Source organism: Necator americanus, chromosome I, assembly GCF_031761385.1.
Source record: "Necator americanus strain Aroian chromosome I, whole genome shotgun sequence".
In the NCBI taxonomy this organism is placed as follows: domain Eukaryota; kingdom Metazoa; phylum Nematoda; class Chromadorea; order Rhabditida; family Ancylostomatidae; genus Necator; species Necator americanus.
Window position 1 is genome coordinate 15,924,930 of NC_087371.1, and position 13,947 is coordinate 15,938,876.

Sequence of the window (13,947 nt, forward strand, 5' to 3'; positions counted from 1 at the left end):
AGCCATTCCCGAATAACGAGAATGCTATATGTTTATACGACATTAGGACGCACTTCCAGACCATCTGGCCCCATCCTATGCACTCCTACGTCCCTAAGTCGGCTCAGACCAGTATCAGTGACAGCAGTGTTGCTGGCGAATACACATTTTGGTGCTGCTGACAATTCTCAATCCGGGACAATTTCCCTTACAATTAGCGTGTTTCCAGGCACCGTTTGCTTCCTTGAAAATAAATCCTATTTGTCACGCTGCCAAGAAGCGCAACTTGCGATTGTTTTCTAGAAGCAACAAGAAACAAATACTCGACCTCAACTAACCCAGGATTAGCGTTGAAGTGCTATATGCAGATCAAAAGGTGTGTTTTGGGGCGCTACCCAGCAATTGTGTTCAAAGCTGAAAAGAAATCACTGTCGTTTCAGATTTCCCAAGGACAGCAGAGTGATGTGGAGATGCCAAACCCACAGCAGAATTGCAGTTTCATATCAGGCACTGTGCAAAAACGCCACACAATGGTTCTAATGCATATGTTTGCCCAGACTGCCGCGATTAGCGTTCGATCGGAGCGTAGAAAGGTTTGCGTTGCGGCGTACACACGGCCACGTTGACACAAAAAAGAAATACACAGATATAAACAAACTGCGACTACCGCTTTACATCGCACAAAAAAAAAACTAAATAGCAACAGTTAACGGTAGCACAGAGCTGCTGATTGATCATTTAAAAGTCGTGCTCACCTGCATTTAAAGGAAATAGTATCACGAAACTAATGCAGTAGGGAACTGTGGGAAAATACAGAGTTCAGGGTGTAGATTACGAATATGAGCGTGGTGCCACCCTTCTACACCTTCCGGTCAAACGCAGTTTTCCGCGCCGTTTTTCATTACGATTAGTGAGGGAGAATTGAGCAGTGCTCATTCTCGTAACTTATATCCTGGACACCATATTTGCCCACGGAAACCTCAACATCATCAGTTTCGTGATACGCTGCCTTCAAGGAACAACTAGTTAAAACTCCGTATAGGAGAGGTTTTAGGAACTAGAACAAAACACTTAGTGAGGGGCAAAGCCGAATTTTGCAATTACCCCGCTCGTGAACTGAGCACGAGTTTACGAAGGAAATAGTGGAGAAGCGATAAAAGCTACGAGAAAGCAATTAGTAGGGAAGGAAAACTTGCAAGAAAAATCCTAGAAAGATAATTCTTCTTCATTAAAGGCATCACCCCACGAATCTGAAGTGGTGCAGATTTCAGGTGGAGTATTCGTATACGGGATGGGAGACCTGGAGAGGGAGGTGATTCCGTCCATTTCTTGCTAATTGCCGTAAAAAACGGCCCGGAAGATGCGGCGCCGCAGAAGACTGGCGCGCTCCAATCGAACCTCTTGTACAAAATGGTGCGCCAAAACGAATGAAGCCGTGTCTTCCGGGCCGTTTTTTACGGCAATTAGGAAGAAATGGACGGAATCACCCTCCTCCCCATAGTCTCCCATCCCGTAAACGAATACTCCACCGGAAATCCAGATTCGTGGGGTGATGCCTTTAACCTCACAAGTTGTTAGGTAGGTGGTGCCGCATGAATTCCCTTTGTTATGCATATTATCATATTGGTTTGTAAAAATTACTATAGTACGTTCAAAACAATATTAAGTAGCATTGTGGTGAAGTGTGGCGGTTAGAATCGAGGGAGAACCTTTGCTAGCACCATTCTTCGTTACAGTACGCGACGGTCCCTCATTCGCTCCTAGCCGGTACCTCCCCGCGCCTTCGAATGCAGCCGCTTACGCAACTGCACCCACGTCGTTTTGGCCGGACCACGCGAAGAGGGTTTACTATGAAGTTTAGAAAACGAAAAGTGATCCTGATCTCTTAATAATTTCTGCGAATAAATATGATAACTTGAACTAGTGGATGCGATAATGTTACATTGCTCGGCTATCTATAGTTGAGTCAAAACAACATGAAGCACAGACAGTTGAGCAGGCGGCTGCGCTCGAAGCGGCGCGGTAGAGCGCAGAGGTTGGGATCATGTAAGGATCTTCGCTGCCGCCACCCATTTCTGCATTTCACCATGGTCCCACCCCGATTTCAACCGCTGCCTCCACCGCGCCGTTTCGAGCGCGTACGCAAATGCACCACAACTGCACTCGTGACTCATGTCGTTTTCACCGGACTATACTCTCTGAGTTCATATATCGACCAAGATTGCAATCATAACATGTGTATCACGAGGCGGTGATGATTATATTATTTGTGCATGTGTGCCCATTGCAATTTTTTCTCTCATGAATTCCTTTGGAACGATAAGGACTTGGACTGCACTGCCCTCAACGATAAAGCATTCGGATGTGCTAAATTTAGAGCTTGAGTCGGGATTTGTGGCAGTTCCCCTTACCCAGAAAGAATGGCTTGCAAGCTCAGTGAACTAAATGTACGGATACAGTGATGGGGAGTAACGACGTTGCAACTAACGAGAAAGGAGAAAAATCGTCAATTTGGCTCAAGAGACGACGTTAATTGTTAGCTTTATCGTTAGGGTAAACGATGGTCGCTCGAAAGGCGCTAGCGGCTCAAAGAGCCAGACCGTCAAGGTTGCTTAAACAAACGGCAGATGATTAGGCGAAGTTTGTTCTAGTTGTCAGTGAAGCAATAGAACACGCTGACAACAAAACGAGCGCGTGTAAAAACGGAGTGGTTAGGGACGCAGAGGGTCAGTCATAGAAATAATCAAGTTTCTTGTCCTAAATGGTCCATAAATGAGAAACGCAATTCCAACCATAACTGCTTCAAAGAAATATCAAGCGCAGTACATGATGAAGCTCAAGTTCGTTTTCGGTAGATTTTCGAGCTGCGTCCTTCAATTCCCACAGATTACTCGGGAAATCCAGAAGAGATACTGGCCAAATCGCTCTGGAAAACTATTTAAGCGGAAATTTCCGCGCACATTACTCAGTTTTGACTGTTTTATCATCCGCATGCTGACGAGCGTTCACGACTTCATCACACGGCTTTCTCTGTTCTTCCTGGATTCCCAACCTTTATCAAAATCGGCAACAGTAGAAGGAAAGGGAAGTGGAGCCAAAGGAGCAGCAACAACGTCAAGCTGATGTCACTTCATTAATTTTTTCAAAAGAAACGAAATGCTTGCTTTGTTGTCTCAGACAACCGATTCGCAGAGCTGAAAAAGAGCTAAGAAGAGAGACGCAGACAGACAAACAAAAAAGTCACGCTTATGAGATGTGCGAAGCGAAAGTAGATCGTGGAGGAAGTGTAAATAAAGCGGAAAACAAAGCCACGAAAGTTGGAGGAAATCTATTAGAATGATCAAGAAGTCAACAAATAAGTGAATATTGGAGTATGTGAACAGAAATAAAAATGTAGAAGACAGAATGTAGTGAAATAACACCAACAACCAAATGTCTCGAATGTCCTAGGAAATCGATTAGCTAGAAATTAGTAACAGCTAGCAGACTGCTTCAAAGCACCCATCATGTTACATCTACATGAGAAATTTTAGATAAGGAACAATAAAAACTGCTACAATTCCCATTCACATCTCTGAACCTCTGAAGACGCACGCCAGTAGACCGAATTATACACATGACTCCACTTTGACAACTGAACACACTTGCTATTTAAAAACTAGTAGTTTCACTGTAATGAAATCAATAAGAGATGCTGAGCAAATAGATACACGATAGAGAAAGTAGAAAACCCGAAAATCCGTTTCCCATACGGTTTGCAGGTGGAGGGCGGGGTATACATATGTGCTGGAGGGCGATCGACAGAGAGGGGCAGCGATTTCAAAAGGTATTTCTAGATATCTGCTATTTGTACGATAAGCACACAAGTTGTGAAGCCTTTTGAGGAGAACAAATTCCCAGTCCGGAAAGAGCCAGGATTCTAGGTCAAAACCGCATGAGAAAATAATATTGTAAGGATCTGTTATTTAATGGATTTTGAAAAGTTCTAACAAATACTAAATCCAAACAAGTTCTCGAGTACTACTAGTGCTTGTGGTTGATAAAAATAAATATGTTATGTTAGACCAGCTTTAATCCAACTCAGAATGTTTCATCAACACGATCAGCTAAAAATATCTCTTCTAGAAGTGAGGTACTTATCGTTTTCTCAAGATTAACATCTATGTCTTTAAATCGGCTACAAATAACCAACGAAAGTTTCCGAGAAGAATTTTTTTTATGTGAATGAGTTCCAAGTGAATTGGGACCAGATTTCGTCGCTGCTCATGGCACCGCGTAACAATAACATACATAAACCAATAACGATAAGCTTTCAATTTTTAAGCGAACGGTTTTGAAAAAACGTTAATTGAAATAAATTTAAATAAAAATGCAGGTCAATGTTTAAATATTATAGTAGGTCAATCAATGTCGGCGCATAGTAGCTTTGCTTGTAAAAGTTACCCTTTCGGAGCTTTTCTTTTGAAATTCTCTTCAAAGAACTTTCCTCAGCTATATTTTTCAGAACGCAATTGATTATTGATTAATAAGGAGCGCACAAAAATAGTGAAACAACGTCCACTCTTTTAGAATTTCATAGTAAGTGGCAATAAGCAAGCGCAGGAAAAATCGTTCAGAAATGTTCCCTTTACACTACATGACCCTCCTTAAAACATTAAAATGTGTTCTCGTGATAAATTCCGTTACGAATAGGACCAATGGCTGGCATAACGCGCTAAAAAAACGAAATGTGCGTGTAATCCAGACAGCCGTCTGGACACAGCTGTCCTATTGGGCAACGCATGTAGCTGCCCGACATGCTCTGTTGTAACAAAGCCATTTTCAACATCCACCCCGGTGCTCGAGTAGAGGAGGACTCTCACCTGACCCAACCTAGGTTCTCACTAGTTCTTTTTCAGAGTAATTTAGAGGTCAGCTTTTGGCTCAAAATCGATTATTGATCACTTTGCAGGGTGATTTGCCCAAGTGTGAACGCAACGCTAAAGAAATGATCGGTTATTCTCTCCTTAGTTATTTATTTATCTATTCTCTTCAACGTTTTCTCCCCGTCTATCTTCCTCTATTTCACCTCTACCTCTCGTTCTCCTAAAACTTATTTAATTCTTCACACTTTATTCTCTCCTTCCCTATTCTTTCGTTTTCCTCATCAATAACCTTATTTCCTCTCCTTTGCTTCATTTCTCTCTTTGTTCTATTCTTCTATTTTTCTAATTCTATTTCGTAATCAGCAGGTGTCAATAACGAGGCTCATGAGGCCGGTCTTTTAAAGGCAGCATATCACGAATCTGAGGTGATGCAGATTTCAGGTGGAGTATTTTTATAAGGGATAGTAAATTATGGAGAGGAGGGTGATTCCGTGCATTTCTTCCTAATTGCCGTAAAAAAGCCCGGAAGATGCGGCGCCGCACGAGGCTGGCGCGCTCCAATCGAACCTCATGTACAAAATGGTGCGCCAAAACGAATGAAGCCGTATCTTCCGGGCCGTTTTTTTTTAACGGCAATTAAGAAGAAATGGACGGAATCACCCCCTCTCCATAATCTACTATACCGTATACAAATACTCCACCTGAAATCCGTACCACCTCAGATTCGTGGAGTGATGCGTTTAAGCGTTTCTTGGTAGTCTAGTATATTCAGTTTCTTTTCTCCTAAAAATTGGAATGAACTGTTCTGGAATTTTGTTTTTTCAAATTCAGCAAAGTTATTCTGCTTAGAGAATTGTTTTCTGCTTTCTTTTCCAGATCCACAATACATTTATCTCGCTTTCTCACTGTCATCAACAATTTCCTCATTTTGAGAACCTCTAATTTGGTCGCACAACTCCCTAACATTCTTTTTAATCTCTCATTTCTTCCTTGTACATTTTTTCGCATCAGATCATCTGTAGTCATCCAAATTTCTCTTGTTGGGTGCTTGTTTTTGTTTCTTATCTTTCACAGAAAAAAATCTTTCTACGGTCATAAAACGGCTTGTAAATCTTGGAAAAGTTTCCATCTTCAAATGATGGATAACGAAATTCATGTATTTGCATTTAATTGGGCTTTTAAATTATTTTGCATTTCATTGGGTGATGAACAGTGTTTTTGACCATAATGCGTTGTCGCTGCAATTAATGACATTAATTAATTGCTGCGAATATATGCAACAGTATATCTTCTATAATTAATTAATTAAAGATAGCAATGGTAGCGACGACATAACATTTCTATTTGGTTAATGACCTTTTAATGTATAATCCTTCTTAAAGTCACTGGTGGAGTCATGATGTCCTCCTGATGTAATAAATAAGGTTGATGCGCTGGTGCTTCTCACTAGTTCAGTTTACGTCAACAAAGTCAATGCTCCCTGTAAGTCCATTTTCAGACAACAGGTCTGGTAACGACCTTTCTTAAAGGCATCACCCCACGAATCTGGGGTGATACGATTTCCGGTGGAGTGTTCGTATACGGGATCGTAGATTATTGAGAGGAGGGTGATTCCCTTCATTTCTTCCTAATTGCCAAAGAAAACGGCCCGAAAGATACGGTTTCGAGCGTTCCGGAGCGCTATTTTCTACAACGAGTCCGGTTGGAGCGCGTCAGCATTGTGCACGCGCCGTATCTTCCGGGCCGTTTTTTACGGCAATTAGAAAGAAATGGATGGAATCACCCCCCTCTCCATAGTCTCCCATCCCGTATACGAATACTCCACCTGAAATCGGCACCACCTCAGATTCGTGGGGTGATGCCTTTAAATCCAATGCCAATTCCATAGCTGAAGTTGAGTTGAGAAGGTCTTCAGCTTTAAAGGCATCACCCTACGAATCTGAAGTGGTGCAGATTTCAGGTGGAGTATTCGTATACGGGATGGAAGACCTGGAGAGGGAGGTGATTCCGTCCATTTCTTGCTAATTGCCGTAAAAAACGGCTCGGAAGATGCGGCGCCGCACAAGACTGGCGCGCTCCAATCGAACCTCTTGCACAAAATGGTGCGCCAAAACGAATGAAGTCGTATCTTCCGGGCCGTTTTTTACGGCAATTAGGAAAAAATGGACGGGATCACCCCCCTCTCCGTAGTCTCCCATCCTGTATACGAATACTCCACCTGATATCTGCACCACCTCAGATTCGTGGGATGATGCCTTTAACTACGATCTGTAGTAGCTGAAGGATTCTTAATCAGGAATGTCTCTGAACGTGATTATATTACGGTATAAGCAAGCTGAAGTGAGCGTGATGGCGCATACTAAGCGAGCTTATTAACGCGAGACACTTTATGCCTTATCCTTTAGATGGAGGTTTCACTACGAGATTCACAAAGAGGTCTCAGAAGCTGGATTTAAATAGGAATTGCCTCCACCAGAAAAGTATATGTAATTATCCGTTTAACGGATTTCTCAGGATTCTTAGTAGTAAAAATAAAACAAGAAAGACAGAGAAAAATGTCTACGATGTGTTTTGCGATGAAAGTAGTGGCGCAATCAAGCCCTGTGAGCTACTATACATGTCATGTCGGCTAGGGTGGTAGAGGCGTCGCGGTCACCCGCACAAACATAGTTTCTGGTTACTGTAAGGGAGTACAAGTGCGGGAAATGTTAGTCATCAACGCAAAATATAGGCGTGAAAATTCATAACTGAATACTAGCCTCATTGTTGGCAATGACTGATTCTTTGCGTGACACTGTATCTATACCTGTGAAAGTAAGACACAAAAGTAGATCCTAAGTTCCTCAATTGCCCTATGACTGTAGGTCACTGAGAAGATTTGCAAAGCTGTGCACAAGACAGTTTCACTAAGCCTGGATTCTCGGATCCAGCCTACTCAAAGAGTCCAGGATCATCTCTGTCTAATGATTTCACACTGAAGCACCTGAAAATCGATCAATGGTGCAAGCAGCTTGGTTGCTAACATATGAAGAATAACTGATCCATACAAGTCGTAATCTTCCTTCCGCGTCCTCCTAATCTCGGGAAAGTTTTATTTTTATTTTTAAAAATTCTAATTTTCATTTCTTCCACGTCTCTTAATTCTTCCATTTGATTGCATTGGTATTAAAGTGACAGATACAGTAATGCAAGAATAGCGTCGTAACTAAGCTCATACCAACAAATTTAAGGTAGCATATAGACACAATATTTATCCCCCCCCCTCTTAGGATAAGGAACGAACTGCAAGTTTTTGCAGAGGTATACATAGAAATTGTCTGTCCTTCATCGTGGATTTAAATGGAGATGATGTTGAGTGGTTATGCTCCGGTTGTTCTTGGGAGTGGTCCTCCGTTCTACTCTTCGGCTAAGAATATAAAGCCTTATTGTTTGGAGAGGCAGGGCATACGAGTCTGATACCACTACTACCTCTTCGCGGTGGTCGTGCTTGTACTAAAAGCGACTAACAACATACAACAGCAATTTGAGTACACGCTCTGGGCACGTATGGGCTATATAACTTGTACATTTATATGGCGAAAGTAACCCAAAAAGGTGCTGTTGTCTAATACCCTGCCAAATCAACCTAAATGAGTCAAATGCATAGAGATAGCGTGGAGTCTTGGCAAAAATTCCCCGATTCGTTAAGCAGACCTGCCGGAGGCTGTCGTCCTGAGGTGCTCAGGCCACTCGGTGGCAGTTTACGGGAGACCCCAAGCCTTCCAGCGGTGAAGTCAGGTGAAGACGCAAAAAGCGGGGTCAAAGACTCTATGACGATTGCGACGATTTCAGTTGCAGCGCGCCACGCCTTTGTGCACGCGCTGCGTGTGCATAGAGGCCCGTTCCAACGTACCTCGTAGGAAATAAAGCGGTTCCCACGCCATTTTTTTTCACAACGATTATGGTGAGATGAGCGGAACCACCTCGGATCCCGCAATCTACTACCTCATCTCCAGTTTTTATAGTGGATTCGATCACCACCTCTGATTATGTATTTGATATGCTGCCTCAAGGTCAAGAAAGTCAACTCATAATTTAGAGTTGCCCGGTTGTTTGTTTTGCTGTAGACGAATATACCAAATGACTCCATTCCTCCTGCTATGGGCACTAACCCCCATGATTCCCAGTACATGAAAAGCGCTGGCTCCAAGACAACCTTGATTATTCCTCAGGATAACCGCTTAATACATATCTGCTCCGGGAAGCACGCAAGGAGATTTGTTCGCTAGTATGATGTTATTCACTGAGCACTATACGTCTACACTCTCTGGATATTAAGGGTTGAGGTTGAATGTTCCGTTGACGGCGCCCTAATGACGGCTATGCATCTCCCAAAAATTTGCGACATAACAGGGGCGAATAGTTGGCACAATTCAGCCGCTGCTCGAGAAGTAATCCATACTTTTAATTTGATCACAACAATTTCTACTGATGACGCGTACCTTGACGAGAATTTTCCGATGTAATAAAGTAGCCTGTTTTCTCATTCGACACAGAATCACATACATAGAACTGTCACAGATTTAAGATTGCAGGTTGTTTACGACCATAGCATAATTAGGAACAATTATTTCAGCACAATCGGTCCACATCGACATCATTACATTATTTAGTGAACTGAGAAAAAACACTAGAGAAAGTGACGTGAACTAAAGAGCCGCTTTGATTGCTGCTCATCTGACAATTCAGTGAAGCGATAAAGAGGACATTTGCTCCATGCAAGTGAATAATAACGACAGAACTATTATTCCACCGTTTGCGAGAGTTTACAGATGAGAGAGACAGTTACTGCTGGGAAAGTAGCCCAAATTTTGGAAGATGACCTCACAGAATCGCAAATAAAATACGTTTCTATCGCCGTTCGTGTTGATATAAGTTAGTGTCCATATTTAAAATGAGCGCTCAGAGTTTATCATGGACAAACATCGAATAGTAGGTAAGAAGGAGAAACAAATGATCACCTTACTGGATGCACTTTCACGATTATATTCCGTGAAGGGAACATTCCTGAGAAAGTGTTACTTTGCTCCTGTCCTTTAACACGCCACGCCTTTAATATTAACAAACTAACATTTAGTGTTGGCGCCGATATTATCATGTAATCATCGTATTTTTTTTCATAAAACGAACAGGGTTCTATAAATTCCATGAGATATGCACTTGAGGCAAAAAAACCTGTTCATGCCGGTATGCTGAACTCGGACCGTGCCTTTTGGTGATTCCGAACCGGTGAAACTGAAACCGTTCTTTCTGGATGAAAGGAGCATCAAGAGCCGCATCAAAATGATTTTCGGAACAGAGAGTGCGTTGCTGAATCATTGAAGAGGGGTACACATTTAGTTGTGGAATGTGTCTTGCAGGTAGGGACGAAATGGTCTTCCCATCACAAAAATCCATTCAGCGACACATTTTCGACTCTGGGCTTCGAATGTCTCGGATTTGAAGTCGAAAGCAAAAGAATTTAAGATGGCATCATCATCATTCAAGACTACAAGCAACAACTCAGGAATTCCCAAAATACGTCAGGAATCATTGTATGTACGTGAATGGTGCTCACCCATACGTATAGCGAGGAAGTAGCAAACTTCAGGTGTTGTAAAGTTACAACGTCCTATTCATCATGCAATTTATTTTAAATGACTATTTTCGTTCTCTAGCAAAATTTACTTGGTAAAATCAAAAATTAGGGGTGGCAATGAATATAAATGAGGGGTAAATGGAGCAAATAGTAATAAATATGAAATGTGTGCAAGATTGCAGAATCTCAGTATGATAAAAAAAATTGATGTCTGTTGTGTAGATCGTTGCAGTATTGAAGATCAAAAATATCGGTCGCGAGTCTGTGATAAAATCTTCAATCAATTGCATTACATATTAATCAATATTGCAAAGATTGTCAAGTTACTAAAACTTCAACTATTATAGTTCACAAACATATTTTGGCCAAGCAGGCCTATTTCTCTTTTCTTCCGTTGGCACCAAAGACACCGAGGAGGAGTGCGGTCGCTTAGAAAACCGCTAAGCAACTGAGTACAGATAATGAGTTCTATAAAATTGCAAACGCTATAGAGATAAGACCAGATGTGTGTAGGCGATGCATTAAGTAGTATTTTATTAATATAAATATTTTATATTTCTCACATATATTCTTCCAACTAATTACGTACTTATATTTAGCACATGATTGTTCCATGTTCATACATATTTCTCGGTACTTTAGTATTACTGTTTTATTGTTGTTGTTTTCTCACTTGGAAATGTTTCGATACAAGCTAATTGTGGAGATTTCACGAGCAGTCGCCTAATATTCTGGCTCTCAACACTTCTTAAGCCAACGAGGTTTTCTTGAAATGAACAAATGCTTTTAGATGGTGGGATCTAAAAGAAGAAATAATTATCTGACGCCTGAAAACGAAAAAAAAATTCCCGTTCAGCAGCAGATGGACTGAAATTAGTGTAGATGTTACATGAAACATGATAACCAGGGAGGAAACTGGATAATTGACTCATCTTTAAAAAAAAGAGTAGACGTAATTTGAACCACCGCCTCTTCTACAAATAATGGAATCCATACTTTCTAGCTGCTACAAAGAACCAAGTTTTGTGAGTAATGCAAAAATTCATTCAAAAATGAGGGCATTCTCAATTAAAGGCCTCTGGATGCCATTAATGGCATCATTGTCAGGCCCGTGCAGTTCATTGAAGATGGGTTTAAGAAGAAGAAGCGAAACAGCGGCAGAATATCAGCCAAAATATTGAAGTTGATTAAAAAATAAAAAATAAAAACTTTGTTGGTAATTGATGTACTGCAAACGAAGGAGTTTTGAAGAAGAACCTCCTCAAAGAATGGCTCGTTTTCAGTTTGAAATTCTACACAAAGTTTAACTTTCGTAATGCTCCAGGCTGCTTCTGGAATGTGCACTTGTAGGAAGATTTCAGATTTTTCACTTTATCCAAAATTTATCTCAGAAGCCCACTCGAAAGCTATCGGGAAATTTCTAGCGGTTGCTCAGAATGCAAAACCATGCGGTAACACTTGCACATATCAATCAGGTGTTCGGATGTTTCGTCCAATTTCTGTTGGAAAAGAGCCAACCATATGGAAAACCCTGCAAACGTGAGAAATATTGTAGTAGATTGGATCCGTCTGAGTTAATATTCAAAACAAAACACTTTAACGGGCCTTTACGATCCATATAAAAACGTATTAGATCGTCAAATTCTCTGCCGTGCTGTGTTGTCTTGTAGTGGGGGCTGCGTAGGAAAAATAGTAGAAAAAAACGAAATATAGCGAACAACATGTCACAGATGCGATTATATGCAGGTTATCTGGGTACTCTTTGCTATATGGAACGCTTCAGAATGCTTGAGGTATGAACCGGCGCATGCAAGCGCTGATAAGAAATGAACGAGTTCAAGCTGCGGTGAACACAATCACAGAGGTGCACTTGGCGGTTCCCTAAAGTGCTTCGTTCCAGGAAAATCGGTTCTATAATCCCCGTGGATTTTGCGATTGTGCACCACTAAGGCAAGCAAAAACTGTAACTTCATCAAATTGGCGCCGACTGACGTAGAAAATTGCATGAATTCGGACAAAGCTTCGATGTTTAACCACAATCCGGAACAAAGGACTAAGGCAAAAATCAATATTGGAGGCGATTTCATGCGTTCTTCAAGAGCAAAAGAACACATCATGGGCATCGCTTAGAGCACGCCTATTTCGTCGAATGAAATTGCTGTTTGGAATGAGAGTCCGTTCGGAAGATCAACTGACCAACTTTTCAGGTAAACTGTGGCGACGAGTAGCGGGAGAGAGTGCAGTTGTTTCGTTATTTTGCAGAAAAAAAATTATTTGTAGCAGGAATTACGGGCAAAGCCACACCCGTTATTAGTCGAATCTTTACAAATGTTGTACTTTTGAAAAACCAAAGCTCCACACCTGCAGCTGTGCAGCCAAAGTGGTGAATTTTTTCTTCAAAAGAAAAAAGGGAAGAGCTGCGGTGTGGAAGAGGCGCTGGGGTGTTTCGTGAGTTTAATAGAAGTGGGCGTGGTTCTTCGCTATTTAAATGCTCCAAGAAAGGAATTGTGAGGGTGAGGTGAGCTGTCAGATGAGTGAAAACTTATATGAAGATTCTAATAGATCGAATAGCTGAATATCGGAAACTCGGAAGAACATGAGATGCATTTAAAGATAGACTGAATTAATAGACATGAAGAAATGCAAAAGGAAGAAGTGGCTGGTGAGCAGACGGACTGACAGAAAATTTAGAAAAAAACTGAGGTTGAGAGCATTCTGATCAAAGAGTTATAAAGTTAGAGGGGCAGATGGACGAACAGTCAGGCAGACCGACAGACAGATAGAAGGATGTATGTGGCGAACAAACGGTCAAAGCATGATACATCACACAGTACACTCACAAATGGACGACGTGAAATTACAGAGAAATGAAAGAAGAAGCAGAGAACCACTCTCGCGTAATTTTTGATTATTTCTAAATTGTTGGTTCCTACTGCGTTTTTGGAGCAACCGACAATTACCCATCCCATGGGAATTGAAAAGAAGCGGGGTCTTTCAAGTACTATACGTAGTTGTCGGAAACAGATGAATAGAAAACAAGGAAAAGCACAGAAACCCGTAACAACTCATCAGAAAAAATGAAGGGTAATTAACAAGTAGAAAAAGTACGCGGAAGAGCGAGCAGACATAAATATAGCGCTAATGACACAGAAAAGACAAAAGAAAATGCAGAAGAGCAGCTTGGAGTTCATTCTAAGAAAGTTTTAAAAAATGCAAGACAAATATGCAGCTGGAATAGTAACAGAAAAGAGGGATAGGGATAGGGACAGGCAGGAAGGGAGGCAAAAAGTCAGTTAGTCGGTCAGACAGATAGAGGTGGATGGATAGACACAATTATGCGGACGAAAAAGCAGAGTAGCGCAGAACTTTTACGGAGGAATTCTTCGTGCAAGTAAAGGACACGTGAAAGAGTTTCACACCAAGAAATACAGTGAATCTTTTACAACACTATAAAGAAAGAAAAAGAAGTAGAAAGTGAAAGATTGG